The 24,755-nt window shown below is 41.4% G+C and overlaps 1 long non-coding RNA gene across 1 annotated transcript in view; it reads left to right on the top strand.

Moving 5' to 3' along the window:
* The window catches only part of LOC121402954, a 52,698-nt gene extending 28,480 nt beyond the window's left edge, over nucleotides 1-24,218 (top strand). The window contains exon 3 of the long non-coding RNA XR_005966894.1: nucleotides 23,826-24,218. This is a non-coding gene — a long non-coding RNA (uncharacterized LOC121402954). The remainder of the gene's footprint in view (nucleotides 1-23,825) is intronic.
* Nucleotides 24,219-24,755: the final 537 nt, after the last annotated feature.

The raw sequence follows: 24,755 nt of genomic DNA, 5'->3' as shown, positions 1-24,755 counted from the left end.
CTGGCGAAGCGCAATAGAGTAGATAGGGATTGTTTCCGAAAAAGTCAAAAATTTTTCTAAGTCCAAAAAAACGCTGGCGTGTTTTCTACATTATGGGTGATAGGCTGAAAAAGATCGAAATTTTTTTTGGGGCTCCCCTCCTTCCCCCCTACATTTCCTGACTCATGGCAACTTACCTAGACAGTGGGCACATGTGTAGGGCAAAATAAAATTTTATTTGCAGATTTGAAGGTTTTCTTGGCATTTGTTGTGCTGATACGTATTCCTCCATTGAAATTTGAATTTCGCGCCGTATGCAAATTAGCCTTCGCTAGCGTAACTTCGCTTTACATAGCGCAACTTCGCAACCTTACGCTACCCCTGAGCGCAACTTCGGATTTTAGTGAATTTGCGGAGCGCTGGCGAAACTATGCCTGGCGAAGTGCGGCGAAGCTCGGCAAAGTTGCGCCTGGCGCAACTTCGCATCTTAGTGAATTTGCCCCTTAGTGTGAAGAATGATCGCACATAGGAAAAGATATTTGCACAGGTTGCACTCTCGATCTAGGGGCCCTGCCGGCGTGTGTATCCCCCTCGTGGCTCTTCCTGTGTTTCCTGTGTAATGTCACTTCCTGCCTGATGCGGACGCGTTTCGCCAATCAGCTGGCTTCCTCAGAGGCATACAATCCCTGGCTACATGCTTCCCTTTTCTACCTGTGCTTCACTTGTGGTCGTCATAGCGATCTCAAGTTCCTGTGTAGTTGCATTCCACCAGTGCACTCCACACCTCTCTCTCAAATTCTGTGTCACTTCCATGGGTTGTTGTGAGTCGGGTGGCCTCGGCAACTGCTCGACGTTTAAATTTTATTCTACCTATTTCAACTTACAAAAGCTTCAATAAAATCTCTAATAAAATGTACTCCCATTTCTTACACTACTCCTATTCTCCTATTGATTTTGTGATTTTTATTATTTTTTATTTTGTTTATATTTGTTTATTTAATGTTTGTCATTTCTCTCTTCATGGATCAATCTTTTCATCGATTTTTTTTATAGAAATGTCCTTAGGTTTATATCAATATTTAATCCATGGGGGGTAAATGTTTGCATAGTATGGATCCATTTACTTCTTGTAACGTTCTCCTAATTATATCACCTTCTCTATGTTTCTTATGTGTTCATTAATTCTTTCCCTTAATTTTCTATTTGTTTTTCCTATATATTGTAAGCCACAAGGGCATTCTACACAATATATTACATTTTCCTTAGTGCATTTTATGCACTGTTTAATTTCATATGTTTTACCTGTGATGTTAGATTTAAAATTTTTCTTTTTTTTGGCCATATTTACAGGCTTTGCATAGAGCACAGGGGAAGAAGCCATTCCATTCCTTTCTCTCTTCCTTACTTTTTGTTTTTTCAGTGGAAATATAGTTGCGACAAGCATTTGTTTTAGGTTTCTTGCTCTTTTATAAACTACTTGTGGTTGATCTGGAATTTTCCCTGTTAGCTGTTCATCTCCTTTAAAGGACTTTTTTTTCATTTATCTTAATTATTCTCTGTTAATTAGACATGGATGTATCACAGGGTCTGTTACTAACCGATCTGATGCAAGCCCCAAAATTCACTTGTTTCACTAACAGATGTGCAGTGACTGTTATTAGGAAAGAGCATAGGCGGAGGGTGATTTTTTTGCTTGGGGAGGCTACATATGCAGCGGTATACGTACCCCACCCACTATTAAACCCCACCCATGTTTTCTGTTTATTTTCACAAGGTTTTAAAGAGAACATAGCACTAGGGACTTAGAACCTAGGACACAGAGGGAAATGTCACCTCAAGCCCATTATATAGTGAAAGAAGGTGGCACAGATACCTAAAGCATATTATACAGAGAGGAAGTAGGTACCGCCACCCAGTGATCCTACCAAGAAGCCACATTTCTGAAGCTAGGGATCTGTATGACTAACTTGTACAAGGTTAAGAGGTACAGTGACTGCATTTATCAGTGAGAAAATCAAATATAAATATTTCTCATATTAGATACCATTTTTGGAATTTAATTGTACAGTTGTACCAACCCTCAGAGCTACACCTCCAGTCTTTAAAAATTCCACTACACTAGCAATCTGGAACACCAGTGATTGTACATATACAGTATACTGAATGTGTGTGTGTGTGTGCCTTTCTAGTTTCTATTCCTTTCTTGCCTTTTTGATGTCTTGTTGTTTCTGTTTCTCTCCATATATTTTTCTTCTATTCTATTCACTTCTTTTCACCATTCCCTTTCTCTCGTTCTCTCTCTGCCTATTGTTTCCCTGCTACCCTATTTCCATTTCCTTTTTATACAGTATTAATGATGTATTTTCTCCACTGTCATCTGCCACCCCTTCTCTTCCTCCTTCCTCTTTTTGTTGTACCCCACACCAGCATTTACTTCCTTCCTTAGTAAATAAACCAATATGGAAGGTGCCCATGAAACTATATTCTACCAATATTTTTTTCAAATATCATACCCTGCTGCTCTCTACTTTCCGTGTTCTTGCCCTAAAACATTTTATAGACTCATTTTATTAGTTATAATATAATCATGAGTAGTCAATGAGGGGTTCTATGGCAGTGTGACCATGTTTGATAAGGGATAACGTACCCCCTACTGTAAATGATAAGGATATTAGAAGTCACTGAGGGGTTGTTCTGTGACCATATAAAGGCACAAGGCTGCAGGCTGAGTTATACAGGGAACTCTGAGTATCACTCATGTATTATAAGGGATAATGTACCCCCTACTGTAAATGATAAGGATATTAGAAGTCACTGAGGGGTTGTTCTGTGACCATATAAAGGCACAAGGCTGCATGCTGAGTTATACAGGGAACTCTGAGTATCACTCATGTATTATAAGGGATAATGTACCCCCTACTGTAAATGATAAGGATATTAGAAGTCACTGAGGGGTGGTTCTGTGACCATATAAAGGCACAAGGCTGCAGGCTGAGTTATACAGGGAACTCTGAGTATCACTCATGTATTATAAGGGATAATGTACCCCCTACTGTAAATGATAAGGATATAAGAAGTCACTGAGCCCTGAAACATTGATCTAGTTAAATTCCCCACGCCAATTGCATTTGTGTATTAACAGGGCCAGACTGGAGCAGGGGGGCCCACTGGGATCCGAACTTCCGGAGCCCCCTGCGCGCATGCCCAAATACCAGCCGGCTTCGCTAATCTTTTTTTTGGAGCTCGGCAGATTAGGGGAACGGGCCAGTCCAACCCTATGTGTTGGCGTACCTGCACCCCCAGCAGTATAGTACAGTGATATTCCAGGCATTCCAGAACAGACAGATGTCAATCTTGCATGAGAAAAGTTTAACACCCTCTGTACCTTTTTTTTTTGTTAGCTGTCCTCCATCACTGAGCTCCGTGGCCTTAGTTAAGTCTTAACTTCAGATGTAGAATAAGGTGATTTTTTGCTTGATGATGGTGAATGCAAAAAAACAGTTCTGATCATTCAAGTTGAAGCGGGACACATACATTCCAGCTCGCATACTCCTCTCCTAACCTGCATGACCCATCCGAGTTTCTGCAGCTTGGAATGTTAATTATCCAAGGTCTTTATTGCTATCTCTTCTGATTGCGCGCCTCCTTGCTGTGCTTCTTCTTTGAATTTCCCGCACAACTCAGTGATCATCATAGCTCAGCCAATAGGCGCGTGACCTTACAGCAGAAAGAAAAAAAGTGTTCCCCCAACCCCGTTCCGATGTCTGGCAGATTGATGCCTGTTACAAACGCAGAGTTAGCCTAGGCGCAGCTCCTTCGGTCCATATGTTAGTGCAACTAGCTTCTTCCCACAGCGTGTTACCAGCTCTTGCTATATGTGACAGTTCAGTAGCAATCAATCACGTACTTCTGCTGCTGTTAAATGTCTCTGCCCCAGTGTTTTATGGCAGTCTAAAGCAGTGTTTTGATGAGGAAGGGGGTATGTTTTTAGCAGGCTTATCTTGTGAACTCAAGTGCCCACAATCTTTTTCTGCATGGTCAATCAGTTTTGGGGAGGCTTAGCTCTCTCTCTGGGAAAGAGACTCTGAATAATAATTCAGATCTGTATTTAAAGAATCTGACTCAGTTTCAAACGTGATCCTGGGTTCAGCACAGCTATACACTTTCCCTTGTTCAAATGCTGAATGAAAGTCACAAATTCTTATTGATCTAACAGATTAACAGAGCAGGATCAGAAAACTAAAAGAACTAAAAAAGTACAAAGCACTAGTAACTGTGGCTCTATGTATGAGTAGGGTTGCCACCTTTTAAAAAAATCTTCACCAGCAGGTGGAGGGGGCAGAGTTAAAAGGGCGGGTTGAGACGCTAAAGGGGGCGGGCCGTGACACAATATTGGCTTCCCGGGTCGCGACGTCAAAGGGAGCAGAGCCAAATGCGCACATTTGGCAAGAAGCCCAGGAAAAAAGGTGAGTTTGGAGCAGGCTTGGGGCAGGCCACGGGCTTTTTTTTATGTGTATTACAAATTTACCGGCGGCTACATTGCCGGTAAATTTGTAATACCGGCCCCGGCCTTGGCTGGTGTTTTACCGGCTAGGCCGGTAAAATATCGGCCGGGTGGCAACACTATGTATGAGTAATCTTTCTTGTAAATTTACCCCTGTGCCGACACACATATATATCACAATGCCTGTCCTTGAAACACATAGATGCCAGGGCACTACTGCAAACACCAGCATTACAGAAGGAAGCTTCACCATCAATGACCAGACCAGCAGGTGGAGCTATTGTTTCAGATTCATTATATTAGAAGTTTTAAAAAATGCGAATATTTTGCAAATTAGGGAAAATGAATAATAATTTATGAAATTGCACAAAGTTTTCAGGGTTTGCATTCAGGGTTTGCATTCAATTTAATGCTTGGCTTGGAACCATAGTAAAATAGGACTCTACTCATTAGAGCTCTAATAGGGAAGGGGATAAGAGATAACATCTTAGTGTTTTATTTGTTACTTTGGCTGTGTGAGCATTTCATAGCGAATTTTCACTAGAGTTAATTTCTGCCAAGCAATGAGCCATTATGAAGACAGAAGAGATCCTCTAATGCCCTAGACATGAGCTCATGAAAATAATGACATGCGTCTATTCCTGCGCTCCCCTGCGGCTGAACGCCAAAAAACGGAAAGCAGGGGAGCGCAGGTCAGAACGCCAGTGAGTAAGAGCCCTAACTTTGTTTTAACTTAGAATTGGGGCATGGTTGTGAATAAATATTGCCTTTTTAAATTATTTGGATCTTGTTGAACTCAATTCATTGATAGAGTCCTGGAGGTTAAGTCCTCTTTTTTCACGTTTGATATTTAAGATATTATTAATCCTTATTGGAAGCAAAACCAGCCTATTGGGTTTATTTAATCTTCATATGATTTTCTAGTAGACTTGAGATATGGAGATCTAAATTACAGAAAGAGCGGTTATCCGGAATACCCAAGATCCCGAGCATTCAATAGGTCCCATACCATATTCTGCGCCAAAAAAGAAGCTGTCGCAGAGGAAAAAAAACACCCAATGAACTCAAATGTATTTTGCATGGAAAAAGTTGCAGTGAGAAACGTCCATTGATTTTACAAATTTTCTGCCAAAGCAAAATTCATCACTATAAAGCTCCAACGACCATAGGAATTGCCCTAATTGTTTTGATGTCCCAACAAATTTTAAAGGGGGTTTTCACCTTTGAGTTAACTGTAAGTATTATGTAGAGACTGATATTTGGAGACAATTTGCAATTGGTTTTCTTTTTTTATTATTTGTGATTTATTAGATGGGGTCAGTGACAAGGCAAAGGCAAATAATTCAAAAACTATAAAAAAAGAAATAATAAAGGCTAATTGAAAAGTTGCTTAGAATTACTAATTCTATAACATACTAAGGGGCACATTTACTTAGGGTCGAATATCGAGGGTTAATTCCTTCGACTTCGAATATTGAAGTTGAAGGATTTAGCGATATTCGTTCGATTAACGATTCAAAGGATTTTAATCCATCGATCAAACCATTTTCCTTCGATCACAAATTTGTTAGAAGCCTATGGGGACCTTCCCCATAGGCTAACATTGAGGTTCGGTAGATTTTAGGTGGGGCGAAGTAGGGGGTTGAAGTTTTTTCCTCTGTGTGAGTACAGCCCCATTGAAAAGAATTCAGTTTGTCTACTCCTGCGCTCCCCTGAGGCTGAACGCATGAAACCGGAATGCATGGGATTGCAGGTAAAAACACCCGTGTGTAAGGGCCCTCACAAAAGTGGAACATTTGGACTTGGGGTAAAGTGGAATGGTGACATTTAGATGCAGGAATAACTGAGCCCCTCTGATTTATACTGAACATCTACTAAATTTGAAGAGTGGATTACAGGATTATTGCATGATTTCCTTTCCTTAGTCAAATATTTTCTTTCATCTTGCCTCCTGCTCCCTTCTATATACAAATACCAGGCAGTTACTATTTAAAATAATAATACTATTAATACTACTACTAATAATATATATATATTGTATATAGACAGACAAATGTATTGGATCCCTTATCGGGAAACCCATTATCTAGAAGGCTCCAAATTACAGGAAGGCCACCTTCCATAGACTCCATTCTTTTTCTCTGTAATAATAAAACAGTACAATGTACTGAGCTCAATTCATATTGGTGGCAAAACAATCCTATTGGATTCATTTTATTTTTAAATATTTCTTTTTACCAGACTTAATTAAGTAATGGCAATCCAAATTACAGAAATATCCCTTACCTGGAATATCCCTGGTCGCAAGCATTCTAGATAACATATCTCATACCTATTTCTCATTTGCAAACTGTAGCCTCGGGCAGACCCAGGGGCTGTGTGCCTGGAAAAGACCTTAAAGACCTGTGCTCCATCCTGGAATCCATTAATTGTTGCAAAATAACTCAAAAAGCCTGACATCTGTGATTGTTATGTAATAGTGCTTATCAGCCTCCACCGCCATCTTAAAATCAGATTGTTGTCACCATGTCCATACACCGGCGCCTGCAGAGCATCGCAATTGGCCAATTTCAGATAAAGACTCAAGTCCACTTGACAAAAAAATCAATTTCCAGACAGTGTCTGAACATCAACAATCACATAGTGACACCGATAGCTGGGTAGCTGAACTCCACCCCTCTCAGCTTGCCATGATGATGAACTCTTCTTTGCATTTTATTTCTTCATTGTATTGAAATCACTCGGAAGCAGATAAAGTTTTACCGGCCAAGAGCATCTGGGTTATTAGATATTAGAGGGTTAACACAGGAGCTTTGTGTTGCAATTAAGGGATATTGGGGCAGTGAAGGAAGGAGGGCCATACTAATTATTTTGTAGGGGTTTAGAGCTTGGGTAACATGTAGGGTCACCATAATAAGGTGTTAGAGGATGGGTCACCATAATAAGGCGTTAGAGGATGGGTCACCATAAGGTGTTAGAGGATGAGTCACCATAATAAGGTGTTAGAGGATGAGTCGCCATAATAAGGCTTTAGAGGATTGGTCCCAATAATAAGGTGTTAGAGGATGGGTAACCATAAGGTGTTAGATGATGAGTCACCATAATAAGATGTTAAGAGGACAGATCACCAAAATAAGGTGCTAGAGGATGGGTCACCATAATAAGGCATTAGAGGTTTCAAGACAGAGCAATGAGGCACTCAGGGTCTGGGACACTATAATAAGTATTTTAGTATGTTATAGAATGGTCAATTCTAAGTAACTTTTCAATTGGTCTTCATTATCTATTTTATAATAGTTTTTTACATATTTGCCTTCTCCTTCTTCTGACTTTTTCCAGCTTTGAAAGGGGGGTCACTGACTCCATCTCAAAAACACATATTCTGTATGGCTACAAATGTATTCTTATTACTATTTTCTCCTATTCATATTCCAGTCTCTTATTCAAATCAATGCAGGGTTACTAGGGTAATTTGGGACCCTTGCAACCAGATTGCTGAAATTGCAAACCAGAGAGCTGTTGAATAAAAAGCTAAATTACTCAAAAGGCACAAATAATAAAACATGAAAACCAATTATAAAGTGCCATATACATAACACATTGAACATATAGATTGCAGACAAAAGAACCAATAAAACAACAAATAACAGATAGGGCCCTGCCCTAAAGATTTTGCAATCTAACAGATAATGTACATTCATTACCCTGAAAAAGGAAGAGCAGTTTTCAACAGAAAAGTGCCTTAGTAGTGGGAATTACTGTATATAACCATCAGGCAGCAGATGGAAATAGGCTAATATCAAGGAAAGACCTATTCCCTTTTGCTCTGCCATGATTCCCCCCTCGGGGGTATGAAGTATCGCTTGGGTAGGGTTGAACAGGCTTCACAGTGGCAGGTTAGTGAGGGTTCCCTGTGTATATGTGACATGTAGTGACTCACTGTTAATGTTATACTGGGATCAGGGTGGTTGGGTGTATTACCCCCGGGTAGGGTTGCACCAGCTGCCGGGTGCGTGGCCTCAAAGAGGCGGGACGTGACGTCAAAAGGGGCGGAACGTGATGTCAAAAGGGGTGGGGCCACGCAATGGATGCTTGAAGAGGCAAAAGAAAAGGTACGTTTACAGGGGATTGGGGGCGGGCCGAGGGGTCTTTTTAAGGGTATTACAAATTTACCGGCAGTTACATTGCCGGTAAATTTGTAATTCCGGCCCCGGCCTTGGTAGCTATTTTACCGGCTAGGCCGGATAAAATACCGGCCGGGTGGCAACCCTACCCCCCGGGTGGTGTATGTGCTGGACGATCTGCTGTCCTCGGCTGCAATGACATGTAGCAGGGAGGACAGGTCTGTGCACAGATATGGGAAATACTTAACTGCAGGAAGGAGAACAGCCTGGGGCAGTGATGGAGCAGGATAAACAGGGGCATTGCTTCTACAGTTATTATCACAAATGTGAAAGGGTAACTGAACTTATGAGAAGCGTCACTGCAATAAATCAATGCAAGGATAGCTGAGATACGTGTCCAAGAGAACAGAGGAACAGCACCATCTTAAAGGCATAACGAACAATGGCTGAATATGTAGTTTATTGTTCATCCCCAGACCCCGATTTTGGAGAGGCCACAAAGGCCTGGGCCTAGGGTGGCAGGATTGTAGGCATGCTGCCGAACCACACCCACTTTGGTTCAAAAACACTGGGGACCCACAGGAGATACTATAGTTTTTAAATAAAAACCCAGAATCCACTCTATCTGCAATTGACTTTAGTCATTGTGGGCTGACCTGGACTGGCAATGGCTGCGGTAAAATGCCATAGACAGTTTGGGACTCTGTGTACTTGACATGCCAGGGCCTGTTTAGACTCTCTGTCTGGGCCTGATTGTGGAGCCCAGGGCATGGCACAAATAACAACTATGGGGTGCCATTTTTGCTACAAGACAAGATGCCTGCAGTAATAATGGGGACTGTGTATGAATGTGGCTGCAGTAATACTAGGGAATACATGCAAATGTGCCAGCAGTATTGCTGGGGACTATGTACAAATGTGACTGCAATAATGTTGGGGACATTGTGCAAATGTGTTTGCAGTAATACTGGGGACTGTGCAGCTTTTATAATGCTGGGGCTATGTGCAAATGTAGTTGCAATAATAGTAACACAGTAAGTTATGTTGAAAAAAGACATCCTTTAGGTTCAGCCTTTTAAGACTATATAAAAACCTGTCAAATTGCTAGTTGATCCAGAGGAAGGCAGAAATACCCAATTTGAAGCCTCTCCAATTTGGAGGGGAAAAATCCTTCCTGGCTCCAAAATGGCAATGGGATCAGTACCTGGGTCAACTTGTACTATGAGCTATCTTCAATAAGGGTGGTGGCACACGTGGCTATTCAGGGAGATTAGTTGCCCGGCTAGAATGTGAATAGCAGGGGAAATGGTACCTCAGATCGCTTCAGTTTTCCAAAGTCGCCCGAAGTTTCCTCGTGAGGCAACTTCGGAAAAACAAAGCGATCCGAGTGCCATCATGCTGCCGATTCACATTCTAGCCAGTGGTATGGCATTAGTCGCCTGAAGAAGAGGAGATTTGTCGCTGAGCGACTAATCTCCCCAAATAGCCATGTGTGCCACCACCCACCCTCACTTGCTAAACACATCCAACCCCTTCTTAAAGCTATCTAATGTATCAGCCTGTACCACTGGTTCAGGGAGAGTATTTCACATCTTCACAGCTCCCACTGTTAAAAACCCCTTCCGAATATTTAGACGAGACCTCCTTTATTATAATCGGAACGGGTGACCTTGCGTCAGCTGGAAAGACCTACTGATAAATAAATTATTAGAGAGATTATTACATGATCCCCTTATATATTTATACATAGTTATCATATCACCCCTTAAGCGCCTCTTCTCCAGTGTGAACATCCCCAATTTGGCCAGTCTTTCCTCATAGCTAAGATTTTCCATACCTTTTACCAGCTTAGCCCCTTTAACACAATAATGTCCTGCTTGCAGGGCCGGACTGGGAGTAAAAAGCAGCCCGGGCAAAAAAAATCAAAGCAGCCCACATGTAAACACACAATGATTTTGAACTCATCCATTTGAGTGATACTCGGAGTTCCCTGTATAACTCAGCCTGCAGCCTTGTGCCTTTATATGGTCACAGAACAACCCCTCAGTGACTTCTAATATCCTTATCATTTACAGTAGGGGGTACATTATCCCTTATAATACATGAGTGATACTCAGAGTTCCCTGTATAACTCAGCCTGCAGCCTTGTGCCTTTATATGGTCACAGAACAACCCCTCAGTGACTTCTAATATCCTTATCATTTACAGTAGGGGGTACATTATCCCTTATAATACATGAGTGATACTCAGAGTTCCCTGTATAACTCAGCCTGCAGCCTTGTGCCTTTATATGGTCACAGAACAACCCCTCAGTGACTTCTAATATCCTTATCATTTACAGTAGGGGGTACATTATCCCTTATAATACATGAGTGATACTCAGAGTTCCCTGTATAACTCAGCCTGCAGCCTTGTGCCTTTATATGGTCACAGAACAACCCCTCAGTGACTTCTAATATCCTTATCATTTACAGTAGGGGGTACATTATCCCTTATAATACATGAGTGATACTCAGAGTTCCCTGTATAACTCAGCCTGCAGCCTTGTGCCTTTATATGGTCACAGAACAACCCCTCAGTGACTTCTAATATCCTTATCATTTACAGTAGGGGGTACATTATCCCTTATAATACATGAGTGATACTCAGAGTTCCCTGTATAACTCAGCCTGCAGCCTTGTGCCTTTATATGGTCACAGAACAACCCCTCAGTGACTTCTAATATCCTTATCATTTACAGTAGGGGGTACATTATCCCTTATAATACATGAGTGATACTCAGAGTTCCCTGTATAACTCAGCCTGCAGCCTTGTGCCTTTATATGGTCACAGAACAACCCCTCAGTGACTTCTAATATCCTTATCATTTACAGTAGGGGGTACATTATCCCTTATAATACATGAGTGATACTCAGAGGAAAGAGTTAATGGATTCAGTTTGGGAGAAACACTACTTGGCAAATCTGTGCAAGGGATAAGCTGATAAAGGAAGGGTCTGGGGGAAGCACTAGTCAAACACACAGACATCTCGCAAAGCAGCCTGCCCACAGCTCTGTACAGATTTCTCCACACTGGCTCCCCAGATGCTCTGGGAGACAACATATGGGGAGAATAAGTTATATGGGAGTGGACTTACTATGTTTTGTGCCTCTCCTGCCGCCTGCCCAGCTACATCATGCCCTAATATTTCTTTAGCTCCTGCTCAATTCTTGGACTCCACCCCCAAGCTCCGTGCAACAGTCCCAGGCACAGGCTGCCTACTCTTGTGCCGGTTTTTTTCAGATCGTTATCTTATCTTCAGTCAAGGCAGAGGAGGGAGGGGGTGGCTGCATGGGGAAACAAACAGCTGATCTGTGCAAGAGCGGCCCAGTTAAACAAAAGAACAGAGCGGCCCGTCGGGCAAATGCCCGAATTAACAGATTGTCAGTCCGGGCCTGCCTGCTTGAGTGATGGAGACCAAAACTGTACGGCATATTCTAGATGGGACCTTACAGTGAAAGAATGGCCCACTCCTCCTGTAAATCGATGCCCCTTTTAATACAGCTAAATAATGCTGGGGACAGTGTGCAAATGTGTCTGCAGTAATACTGGGGATTATGTGCAAATGTGGCTTTAATAATAAATTATTTTTTAAATATGTTAATAGTAATAAAATGAAGCAGGAAGGGGTGGGACCCTTACTATCAGAGGGGGGTCAGCTGGTTGATGAAAACAAATTAAAAGCACAGATTCTGAATTCATATTTTTCATCTGTCTACACAAATGAGGAATCAGTAAGTGAAGGTTTCCTTCTTAACAGTCCCAATTCTAGTAATACAACTAATGATGCATGGTTCACACATGATGAAATTCAAAAGAGACTAGAACATGTTAAGATTAACAAAGGTCCAGGGCCAGATGGTATTCATCCCAGGGTAATTAGCGAGCTTAGCTCTGTGATTGCCAAACCTCTTTACTTAATTTTTCAGGATTCATTGAGATCTGGCATAGTGCCGAGAGATGGGGAATTGCTAATGTGGTGCCTCTATTCAAAAAAAGATCCCGTTCTCAGCCTCAAAACTATAGGCCAGTTAGTCTGACGTCAGTGGTAGGAAAGCTTTTCGAAGGGTTAATAAAGGATAAGATACTGGACTTCATAGCAAATTATAATACTATGAGTTTGTGCCAGCATGGTTTTATGCGTAATAGATCTTGCCAGACTAACTTAATTTCTTTTTATGAGAATGTAAGTAGACACCTCGATTCTGGGATGGCAGTGGATGTGATTTACTTAGATTTTGCTAAAGCATTTGATACAGTGCCACACAAAAGGTTACTGGTTAAATTAAGGAATGTTGGCCTGGATACCTGGATAGAGAACTGGCTAAAAGATAGACTACAAAGAGTGGTGGTAAATGGAACATTTTCTAATTGGACCAGTGTTGTTAGTGGAGTACCGCAGGGCTCTGTACTAGGTCCCTTGCTTTTCAACTTGTTTATAAATGACCTGGAGGTGGGCATTGAAAGTACTGTTTCTATTTTTGCAGATGATACTAAATTGTGCAGAACTATAGGTTCCATGCAGGATGCTGCCACTTTGCAGAGTCCCTGGTAAGGCCTCATCTGGAGTATGCAGTGCAGTTTTGGACTCCAGTCCTTAAGAGGGATATAAATGAGCTGGAGAGAGTGCAGAGACGTGCAACTAAATTGGTTAGAGGGATGGAAGACTTAAATTATGAGGGTAGACTGTCAAGTAAAACACCAGCCAAGGCCGGGGCCGGTATTACAAATTTACCGGCAATGTAGTTGCCGGTAAATTTGTAATACATAAAACAAATGCCCGTGGCCTGCACCCAGCCTAGTAAAAACGTACCTTTTTGCTGCTGGCTTGAGTCCAAACGCCCTTTATTCCCGCCCCCTCCACCAGCCGGTAGAGATTTTGTAAAAAGGTGGCAACCCTAATTGTTTGTATGAATACAAATGACAAAGTCCCTGATTTTCCATGCTTGAAGTGATGCAGTTGCAGATGCTGCTACCAAAAGTGAGTTAAACAGTTGAAAAGGCATTACTTGAATGGACTGTTATTTCATATATTGATATATATGATATATTGATAGCCCAGCTGACTTCTTTTCCAATTTTCAGTTAATGTGCCTTAGCCATTCTGAAACTTACAGACCTATTGTGGGTGACCCGGTGATAGGTAAGACATTTTTAGGTAAGACATTTTTATTTTTTCTGCTGAAGCATGCAAGAATTTAGGGGGCATGTACAGGAAAATGGGAGTGGTTTGTGGAGGTTTGGCTTTAAAAGTGGGCATGGCCTAAAATGTTGCTGCGGTGCGCTACGTGTGCCGCTTACTTTTCCCTGTCCCCAGATTTCTCTACAAAAATCGGGTCACCTTATCATTGGTCGAATCTCTTTAATCTGTAATTAAGTTTTTGGTCAGTTGAATTCTCATTGGTGAGTTAGTTTCCATGTGTAACTAAGTTTTTTTTTAACTTCTATAGAGAACAAGGGGTGCAGTGGGACGGCTTTATAGTTAGGTTCAGCGTTTTTTAACAGGAGAAAGCTGTTGGCATAATAATATCCCGGCATAATAATATTATTTTCTTTCCCTTTAAGGGGAGCCAAAAATTTCAGTTGGGCTGCGATAGGCAGAGTATACTTATACTAATTTACTGGTGCAACATTTGCTGGCCACTGGATATATTTCCTAGCAGTCATGAGAGAGAGGCAAGTAAGGACTGGGTGTCTGTACGAGAGAGGCAGTGTATTTGCAAAAAAGAAGGTTCTGAGCTTGTCTCTGCAGGGAGGGGAGTGGTGATGGTGGTTCTGGCAGATGGAGGTAATGACAGTGCTGGTGACACAAGATAATTGCCTGTGGATTGCTTGGCTGTTGTTAAGAGACCGGATGACTAAGAGCAATTAAAAAATGTGCAAAACAAGACAGCAACACAAGGGGGTGGAGGTGAGGGGCATTTATATGATTGATGTTTTCTGTGTAGATGAGAAATGATAGCTGCCCATTGCTCTGAGAAGTGTATTAATGAACTTTCTTCTAGTGCTCTATCCACATGAGAGCTATAAAGCTCAGATTAAAAATAATAGGATTGCACAGGATAATGTGTAATTTAATGAAGTATTTTACCAGCATGTCCATTTAGCTGGCCCCAAAAGGTGGCCATACACAGGCAGGTTAAAGCTGGGTCTCCCCGATCGATATCGGACAAAAATTGGAGAGATTTTGATTGGGGTGATTTGATTTTTCTGGCGATCAAGGACCACATCAGCTAGTTGATCTGTCTGAGCCTTTTCTCTTCATTGCAATCTGATCATTCGGCCCTAGGGCAGAAAGTTCAATTAACCCAATATCGCCCTGCCATGGGTGGGTATATCAGGTAAAGATCCTCTTGTTTGGCGAGGTTGCCAAACAAGTGGATCTTATAGTGTATAAGCACCCTAACTATTGGGGGAGCAGTGACTGTGACTGCAGGTGTCCATGGGCAACCCCCTAAAGCTGTCAACCTAGAAACACACCTAAATCTAAATAACAGTCCTGAGTAGAGCATGAAAACAGAGGTGTGAAGTTTCCTATTCACTTGAATGGGAGATGTGCTGATTAAAGGCAGGTTCTTCTTCATGTATGGGGGTATCACTAGGGAATGTAGAAGTCACCTTAATTCCCTCCCTTTTATCTGTGCATGTGTGGTAGCCCACCAATCCCAATGCCAAAATGCTATGCACCATTATGATAGGGCATCCAAGAAAATCCAAAGACCCTACGCATTTCATGCGTATGTTTCATATATATATATATATATATTTCTACACAATGGTTGCTGCTATTTAGCACTTGGGTCCTTGGTTTGATTCCACCCAGTGCACATGGGTGTTCTTATATTCTATGTCTACCGGTTCTCATGAAGGTACAGAACTAGGGGAGTGAGTGCAGCTATGCAGCAGTGCAAGGAGCAGGTTAAGACACAAGTACCAATAATGTACAATGACTGGGGCAAAATGGGTGCAACCACCTGCAACTACAGTAGTGCCTCATTAATGACCCCTAAAGTTTCCAGCTGAACATGTTGTGCTCCTGCAATTTCTCATGCTCATTTGTTGAAGGTGCAATGTGATCTCCATAGATGCACCATCTGCATAACCAACTGCTTCTTCTTGTAGCTCCACTCCTTCCCATACACTTGGAGTACTAAACATAATTGAGTGGCATTAGAGTTAGTATGAGAAAGCATATTACATGTCATCATATTTCATGGCCTGTAATTTTGCTGAATGGTCTATTTGTGAGTTTCTTCATGCTATATATATATTCAAAACATTTTGCCTCTATTGTGATGCCATGGAATATCATAAGAGAGACAACCAATCCATATTTTGTTTGTTAGCAGCGTCATAATATTATATATCAAAAACAATGCTGCGGTTTCAAGGGGATACAGTTGCTGCACCAATCCTACAACTTCAGTTTGGTTTGCCACAGCATCATACGTGGAACAAAGACTGAAAATCCCACTCTGAACATGAATGGTGTGTTATCTCAGCAGAGGGGGGCCCAGAAAATGATCAGTCTCTCTGCTGGTGTATTATAAAAGAATGTTTAAATACAGATGGTTTAATATGAGGCCTGATCTCATTGTGATTAATTTTTTAATGGGTTGCATTTGTAAATGGAACAGGTTAAAGCCTTACGTCACCGCAATTTATTGCCTTATCAGAGCTCCTCAGATATCCCAGACAGTAAATGATATTTGCTTTGTGTGTCTGAGGTTCACTGATACAGGCGCAGTGTATATAGAATGTAAATCTGAATTTGGGCATCGGAGACTAGATCAATATTTACTGGAGGGAGCAAGGTTGAAGATGCCAGAACTTGAGTAGGAAATGAGTTCTCCCTGTGTAGGTGAAGCACCTCTATGCATTCCTATGCAGTCATCACATGTAAAGAGAAGCCTTCATGGGTAATGATAAAGTGAATCAACTCTTCAGGGCAAGGGTATGTATATTAAATTGTGACAATGCCCTCATCCCTGTGAATGGTAATTCCTTTATTTGCTCCCAGATGAAGAGCAGCCTTCAGGCTCCATGTAATTGATAAGCCATGAGTCGCAAGCACAACCGCTCACACTTCATGGGCTGCTCTGCAATTATGGAACCTCAGCTCTGCAGCCACCCAGCCCTTAACCCCTAGCGTACCAAAGCAATGATCTGCAGATCCATTTAAAAGGAATGAATCTGCTTATTGAACCTGATTTGATGGTGAGTCAGAGATGAAGTGCTGTTTTGCTTTGCAGGGATACATTTGGCTTTATGAAGTACTGATGTGGCTCTGGCTCATATTCAGAAGCCTTTAGAAATAAGGCATCCAAAAAAATGCATCAATATGCTATATATCTATATTGGTACTGAGCCCTGATCTAGCCTTTTTGTTCAGAAGAATTTTGCAATAAGGATCTCCCCCCCCCTCCAAAATGCATTATTATACCATATGTTATTACTGAGACCAGATCTAGGATTTTTGTTGACCCAAAGCCATCTTGCTGTTCACACATTGCATCTTTAATTCTAGATGTACACAGCCGGTGTTCCTTGGGTGCTAGTCCAGCATAGAAAGGTTGAAAAAGGGTTAAAATGTAAACCCTGCATGATACAGAGTAAGCAAAGATGATGTGTCTGATAATCCAAAGCAAATAGAGATGGGGGAGCTCTGGACACACAAATATCAGCTTCATATTCTTACTCCCTCTAAGGGGCAAATTCACTAAGCGCCGAACACTAGCGTCAATTCGCTAGCGTTGGGCATTTTCATTACTTCGCAATTTCACTAACGAACGCTGGGTAAATTCGCTAGTGTTACTTCGCACCCTTACGCCAGGCGAAGTTTTGCTATGGATGTAACTACGCAAATTCACTAACGCGCGTAGTGAACTGAACGCTACCTTTTACACTACACTTCCTTCGCCACCTCAGACCAGGCGAAGGACAATAGAGTAGATAGGGATTGCTTCAAAAAAAGTTCAAATTTTTTCTAAGTCCCAAAAAACGCTGGCGTTTTTTCTATTTCATGGGTGATAGGCTGAAAAAGATCGAAAATTGTTTTGGGGCTCCCCTCCTTTCCCCCTACATTTCCTAACTCATGGCAACTTAACTATACAGTGGGCACATGTGTAGGGCAAAAAAAAATATTTTATTTGATGTTTTGAAGGTTTCCCAGGCATTTGTAGTGATTCTACGTATTCCTCCATTGAAATTTGAATTTGGCGCCGTATGCAAATGAACCATCGCTAGCGTAACTTCGCTTAGCGAATCAACGCTAGCGCAACTTTGCAACCTTACGCTACCCCTGTGCGCAACTTCGGATTTTAGTGAATTTGCGGAGCGCTGCCGAAACTACCCCTGACGATGTGTGGCGAAGTGCGGCGAAGTTGCGCCTGGCGCAACTACGAATCTTAGTGAATTTGCCCCTAAGTGTTCTAATCCCCTCCCTGTTCCCCTCTTATGCCTACATTCCCTGCTCTTTTCCCTGCTGATTGCAGTATAATCACGGCTCCGCACACACTTCATAATCAGCAGGTTATTTATTGTTATTATCACCACATCAACGTTTCGGGGGGTTTTCACCACCCCTGATGAAGGGTGGTGAAAACCCCCCGAAACGTTGATGTGGTGATAATAACAATAAATAACCTGCTGATTATGAAGTGTGTGCGGAGCCGTGATTATACTGCAATTTGTTGAGGGGCCTTGCCGGGCCTGCGGTGAACCAGCACCACTTGTGCAGGAAAGTGGACAAGGAGAGGGTGCGGTAAATATAACACTGGACTTTTCCCTGCTGAGCCACTCCTAGAGCCATACCAGCTTGTGATGGGTAATCTCTTCTTCATTGCTGGAATTCCTTTATGAGATATTTTAGTCCATCCTCTTGTTTACCTTTTGTATATATCCCTTTACTCAGAGTGTCCAGTATATCTTGAGATGTAATTGATTGCAGGGACAAACAGAACTTGCTTCATATCTGTATATGTAATCAGTAAGGCAGACATATGGACTTTAAGCTTTTGTTGAGCGCCCTATGATTGTAGAATGTTGTTGGTAGTTGTACTGCAGGTTGGATCGCACTGGTCTACAAATAGCTCTGTCCCTATCTTACACCCCAGGAGTGTATGACCATTGGTGCACTTAAGCCCAGACACTTTTTATTGTCCAAATATGTAAAACATTTGTTGATATAATGTGATCCAATCATTTGTTTCAGAAACATGGAAACCCAGAAATGCTATCCTGAATCTCTGCCCTTGATTGTTTCATTGTTGTTACCCATCTTACTGTTTAACCCAGTGATCCCCAACAAGTGACTCATGAGCAACATGCTGCTCACCAACCCCTTGGATGTTGCTCCTAGTGGCCTCAAAACAGGTGCTTATTTCTTAAATCCAGGGTTGGAGGTAAGTTTTGGTTGCATAAAAACCAGGTGTACAGCCAAACAGAACCTCCTGTAGCCTGCCAGTTCACATAGGGGCTACCAATAGCCAATCACAGCACTTATTTTGCACCAAACAGAAACATTTTTCATGCTTGTGTTGCTTCCCAACTCTTTTTACATTTGAATGTGGCTCACGGGTAAAAAAAGGTTGGGAACCCCTGATCTAAACCCATCAGCCCCTGCTCAATGTTTCTTGATTACTTGCAAACTCTAGATCTAGGTCAATAAGACAGTGGATAACTGGCAATATGTCTCTGGAAGCAACATCAGAACAAGAACCATTGAACCGTTCAGTCTCTCTCATGCTGTGCATTTTGATTCTCCTTTCCTTATCTTTCTTTTCCTGGCCTTTGTCTCTTTTCTCCTCTCCCATCAGGGTGGTGTTTTTGCAGTGTAGTGAAACAAAGGTGCTCCAAAGTCTTACCCTATCGAGAGCTGGAGTTTTTGATGCTCCCACATAGACAGATACTCACAGGGGAGTACATGGGAAAGTAACTGCCAATCATGACAATTAGAAGTAATAGTAATTAAAAAATTCTACATTGGGTATGATGCTTTTTTTTTCTATGTGACCCACACATCGGAACATTGTTACCAAGTCTGCTTTTCTCTCTCTTCATGCTCTTCTTTAATTCCTTTACAACTACTAACCCCCTTTCTCTCCATGATTTGTCTACTTTCCTTTTCTCCTTTTACATCTGCTTTTCCATTTCCTATCCCATTCTCTGCATCTCTCCCATTGTCTGAAATTCAAATTATATATTAATAGCATAAATAAGCCAGGTTCTACTGTGTCAGCTATGATATATATTACCCATGCACCCTCTGATCTGCGTGTTTACAGTGAGGAGCTGGGAGACCCTTAATTGTTCCTCCCTGAAATGTTTGTTAGAAGTGTTGAGCACCTTAATTAATACAACAAGTGGGCCAAGACTAATGTTCTACTATTCATATTACCTTCTAACTTCCAGACTCATGCTTGATAAAAAAAAGTCAATATTAAAACAAAAAAGTAATTATCTATGTTATATAGACATATAAGGATAAATAATATATACATTTTATTTTCACCCAAATGTGGTCATATTTTAATTTAACGAGATCTTTGTAATTAATTTAATTCCCAGCACTTATCATACAAATACTAGTACTTGATTAATTTAATATATCTTCCTTTGGTCTTAATAATTCTCACTTAATTTAAGTTTTTTTCACAATTAATTGCACTCCGTTGAGGAACTTTGTCATTTTATCTTTTTAGCTCTTTTTGGTTTAGTTTAACCATGAATTGTTATTTAAGTTGAGAATGATAACTGACTAAACTACCTAATGGACATTATGCACTAATTGGCACCTTATACAATTTATGAATTATCTTAAAATCAAGTAGTTGTTCAATTAATTAATCAATTGATTAGGCATTTTTTGCACTTTAATTTATTTATCCAATTAACTTATTTAAATCCTAAGAGATTTAATGTATGCTGGTTATTGATTAGGTTGTTACCCACGGGGTATCTTTTTTTTCTTTATAATTTTTAGCAAATAATATATATAGTTACACTTCTGGTAAAAAAATTCAGATCCGAGTTGTGTCACATGATAAAGAACTTCGATCATATTAACTGTCCCACTGCAGGACATTTTAGTTCAAATAGCAGCAGGTTTATATCAGAGTTAGCCAGGCAGGCAATTCACTAAGGATGCTTCTTCGGGATCTTCCTTTGCTCCCCCTCCCCTTACTGCCGCAGGTATGAGAGCGGCTGGGGCAGGGAGGTTCCTGTTATATACAGAGGAAGCAGACACTGTTCCCCAGGTCCACTACTGCGACAGTGGGGTCTACTTCTTATATAGTTATGCCACTGATCCAAAGATTTTCTTGCGGGGGGGTGCAATTCCTTGTCAGTACACCACTGAAAAGAGTTGTTAAAATATGTAAGTGGGCAATTCTGTAAGCAACCTAGTGGGTGCCATACCATCACTGCAGTGAAATCACTGACCCGGCGCCCTCTGCTAAACTGTTTAAAGGCAAACAATCTCATGAGATATTAAATGCTATAGGCCATGATAGATAACTGCAAGTCTGGAATCAACTAAAAGGCTAATGGCATTATACCTTGGTTCCGTATGGTTAGGTAATTCTGCACTCAGTAGGATATGTACATGATACTGCTCAGTGTGGTACAACTTTCTGCTTAGGTTATATTTACTGGTATCTCAGCTCCCAATGTATATGCTTTTCACCTACTTGGTGATGGTATACTAGTACATATAAAACAATGTATTGTAATCTTTAAATACATTGTGTATATAAAAAAGACCCTTATGTTTGGGCTTAGCCACCCTATTGTTTGGCACCTCTGTTCATGTTCGCAGTCCTTTTTCTAAACTATCCCAATATTCAGTATACACATTTATAAACCATTAAATATACATAAAATAGTGCCTGGCCAACTTCTATGTTAACTCTCTTATATAACCAGTATAGTGGGCTTTTGGCCTATATTAGTTCCAGCTCGGATTGACACATAGGAGACAGAATCTGATCAAATGTATTTCAAATATTTACATATTATTGTGTTATGTAAAGTGCAGCACATGCTATTTACCTTGTAAGCAAGTGAACTGAATATGTTTCCTTCATATTCATGCCTATGTGAAGTCCACGGAGCAATATTTCTCAGTCATTGAGACATGTTTGATGGCCTTTTTGTTTTTCCATTTCTCTAAACAAATTTTCAAGTTGTTATGGTGGAAAACTGAGTTTATTCCTTAGATCAGTGCTGTCCAACTAGAGGCTCGCACCCCCCTCTTTTATGCCCTCAACCTCACATGAACATCTGCCTGCTGTGTCTGCTTTCCTTGTGTAAGCTCCAAAAATTGTCACTACACACTTCAGACAAACTGCTGAAGGAGCACCAGGTCCTGATAAGTTTTCTGGTCTCTTGCTGTATTCTGCCTGTCCAATTCTCCCTGTGTTCCATACTCTGCCTGCCCTGTGCTCTCTCTGTGTGCCCTACTCTGCCTTGCCTGTACTCCCTCTGTGTGCCTTACTCTTCTTGCCCTATGCTCTCTGTTTGTGCCTTACTCTACCTGCCCTATGCTCCCTGTGTGTGTCATACTCTGCCTGCCCTATGCTCCCTGTGTGTGCGATACTCTTCCTGCCCAATGCTCCCTATGTGTGCCATAATGTACCTGCCTCATGCTACGTGTGTGTGTCTTACTCTTCCTGGTTTATGCTCCCTGTGTGTGTCATACTTCTTCTGCTCTATGCTCCGTGGGTGTGCCATACTCTGCTTGCCCTATGCTCCCTGTGTGTGTCATACTCTTCCTGCCCTATGCTCCCTGTGTGAGTCACGCTTTGCCTGCCCTATGCTCCCTGTGTGTGTCATACTCTTCCTGCGCTATGCTCCCTGGGTGGGCCATACTCTGCCTGCCCTATGCTCCCTGGGTATGCCCTGCTCTGCCTGTGGAACATAAGCCTTGTATTTGTTCTGTGTTATCATTTTAAAATTGTTGTTAGGGGCCCCTTAATTATGTGCTGGGGGTATAATATGAATTTAAGTGTATGTCTTAATATGACAACTTTAAACTTGAAATCTACCAGGCCCAGGATGACTGCTCCCCTGATGGTGACCCTGGTTATGAACTAGGCAGATTCGGTAGTTATAACCAAAATCACACCAATTAGGAAGTGCTCAAACCCTGCCACTTTCAAACATCAATTTACTACATGCAGGATTAATTCCTGTAGCGCTCACCCTATGACTGAGTGGGTCCGTGTGCAAACACCCCAGACCTGTCGCTTGAATTTCAACGTTCAATATGCATTCAGTATTTTCAGGTCACCACTTCAGGTCTCTGGTCCGGGTGCATCGCCCCGAACCCGCAGCTTTGGAAGACTTCACCACCAATACGATGAACCAGCAGACAGCGGTGAATTTTAAAACAGTTTTATTTACCAGACAATCCTCCTAACGCATTTCGTGTGGACCCACATGCACTCATAGCAAATCAAGTACACTGTAGCTCACCACACTTGAAGATCAGTGCATCAAATTTTCTTTATTGGCCCCAAACAAAGTAGATACATGCAAGGCAATGTTTCGGACCCCACTGGGCCCTTTCTCAAGCCTGTCTGTGACCTGTACAACACATAGTGATATAGTGTAGAAAAAGGAGGGAAGGGGGGGAGGGATGTTGTGGGTGGAGCCCAATTAAGGTTAGTCCTTCAGACTCTCCACTTATCTAACAATTTGTTCAAAGTCCAGAACATCAAATAAATTGAAAGATTCAAAAAATTGAAAAAATTAAAAAATCCATTCAGTTCCCAATGTGTGTATCAAGTGAAAAAATATATATACATATAAAATACATCTGTTTCTATTATCATAGAACGGGTACCTCTGAGACGCTGCATATTTCATTTTTCATTACACTGCACCTCAACCTTTTGTGGAATGTGCTTGTCGGTGTCAGTGTTGGCACTCAGAAAATCCCGTTCTTCTATTTAATAACCTTTAGAAAGGAGGGGAAAAAAAAACAATGGTTAATGTTTTTGTAGATAAACGTTAATGTTAAAGTCACTTTTCTAATATCTACATATCTGCCTTTCAGTATAAGAACATGGCTGGAGTGTATTCCTTATTTAAACCACGGGGCCATACTGTGTCCAATCTATTTATCCATTGCATTTCTAGCTTGTGTAATAACATTAGTCTATTTCCTCCTTTCCTAGGTATATCTGCTGAATCTATGACTTGAAACTTCAGCTGACTGACCGAGTGTCCCATTTGTTTGAAATGTGGAGGGACCGGCAGTGCTGTGAGGCCCTTTCGTATGGTGGACTTGTGTTTGGAAATGCGATCTCTAATTTTTTGTGTTGTTTCACCAATGTAGAGGAGGCCACAAGGACACTTTAATAAATAGATCACAAATGATGATTTGCAAGTGTTGTATTTCTGTATTGTATATTGTTTGCCAGAGTGAGGGTGGTGAAAATAATTGCCTTTAATCACTGAGTTACATTGTGTACAGTGTAAACAGGGGAATGTGCCAAATTTAGGTTTCTGTAAAAATATATCAACTCAACAGCTTCACCTTAAGGTTATTTATTTATTGACTGAGGTGCCTGCCCTTCTCATATGTGGATTCCTTTTATGCCTATATCCTTTCAGGGTGGGCTGAGACACTTTGGACCCACTAGACTGCCTGTCGATTGCATAAATTTGGGTTAAAATTTGGGCCACCATTGTGGGTTAGCTGTGCGGTCAGATTGGGGAGTACACTACTTTTCTGCTTCTGAATATTCCCTTTCTTCCAACAACAGGTGCATGCAAGAGTAGCATATGAAGTTCAAAGACACAGGTACTGGGTTGGTGCAGGGCAATATTTTGTGGTTTAGAGTTAGGATCAGATTAAGGTTTTATGGGTTAGGCCTGGGTTCTGACCTGCACATCACTACTAGCTTATATGAGGCACTGTGTTCTCACACAAACACACACACACACGCACATGCTAGCTTACATCAACCAATGAATGGACGGAGCTGTTCTCACACACATTCCTGTCAGTTGAGAAAGCAGTGAGTATCAGATTGAGCTCCTTCTTATTGATATTCTGAGGTAAAAGATGTAAAAGGGCGGCATGTAGGGATATGTATATACCA

This window comes from Xenopus laevis, chromosome 4L (assembly GCF_017654675.1).
Source record: "Xenopus laevis strain J_2021 chromosome 4L, Xenopus_laevis_v10.1, whole genome shotgun sequence".
NCBI classification, from domain to species: Eukaryota; Metazoa; Chordata; class Amphibia; order Anura; family Pipidae; genus Xenopus; species Xenopus laevis.
Note: the sequence above shows the minus strand (reverse complement) of the source record. Positions and strands in the feature narration are given on the sequence as shown.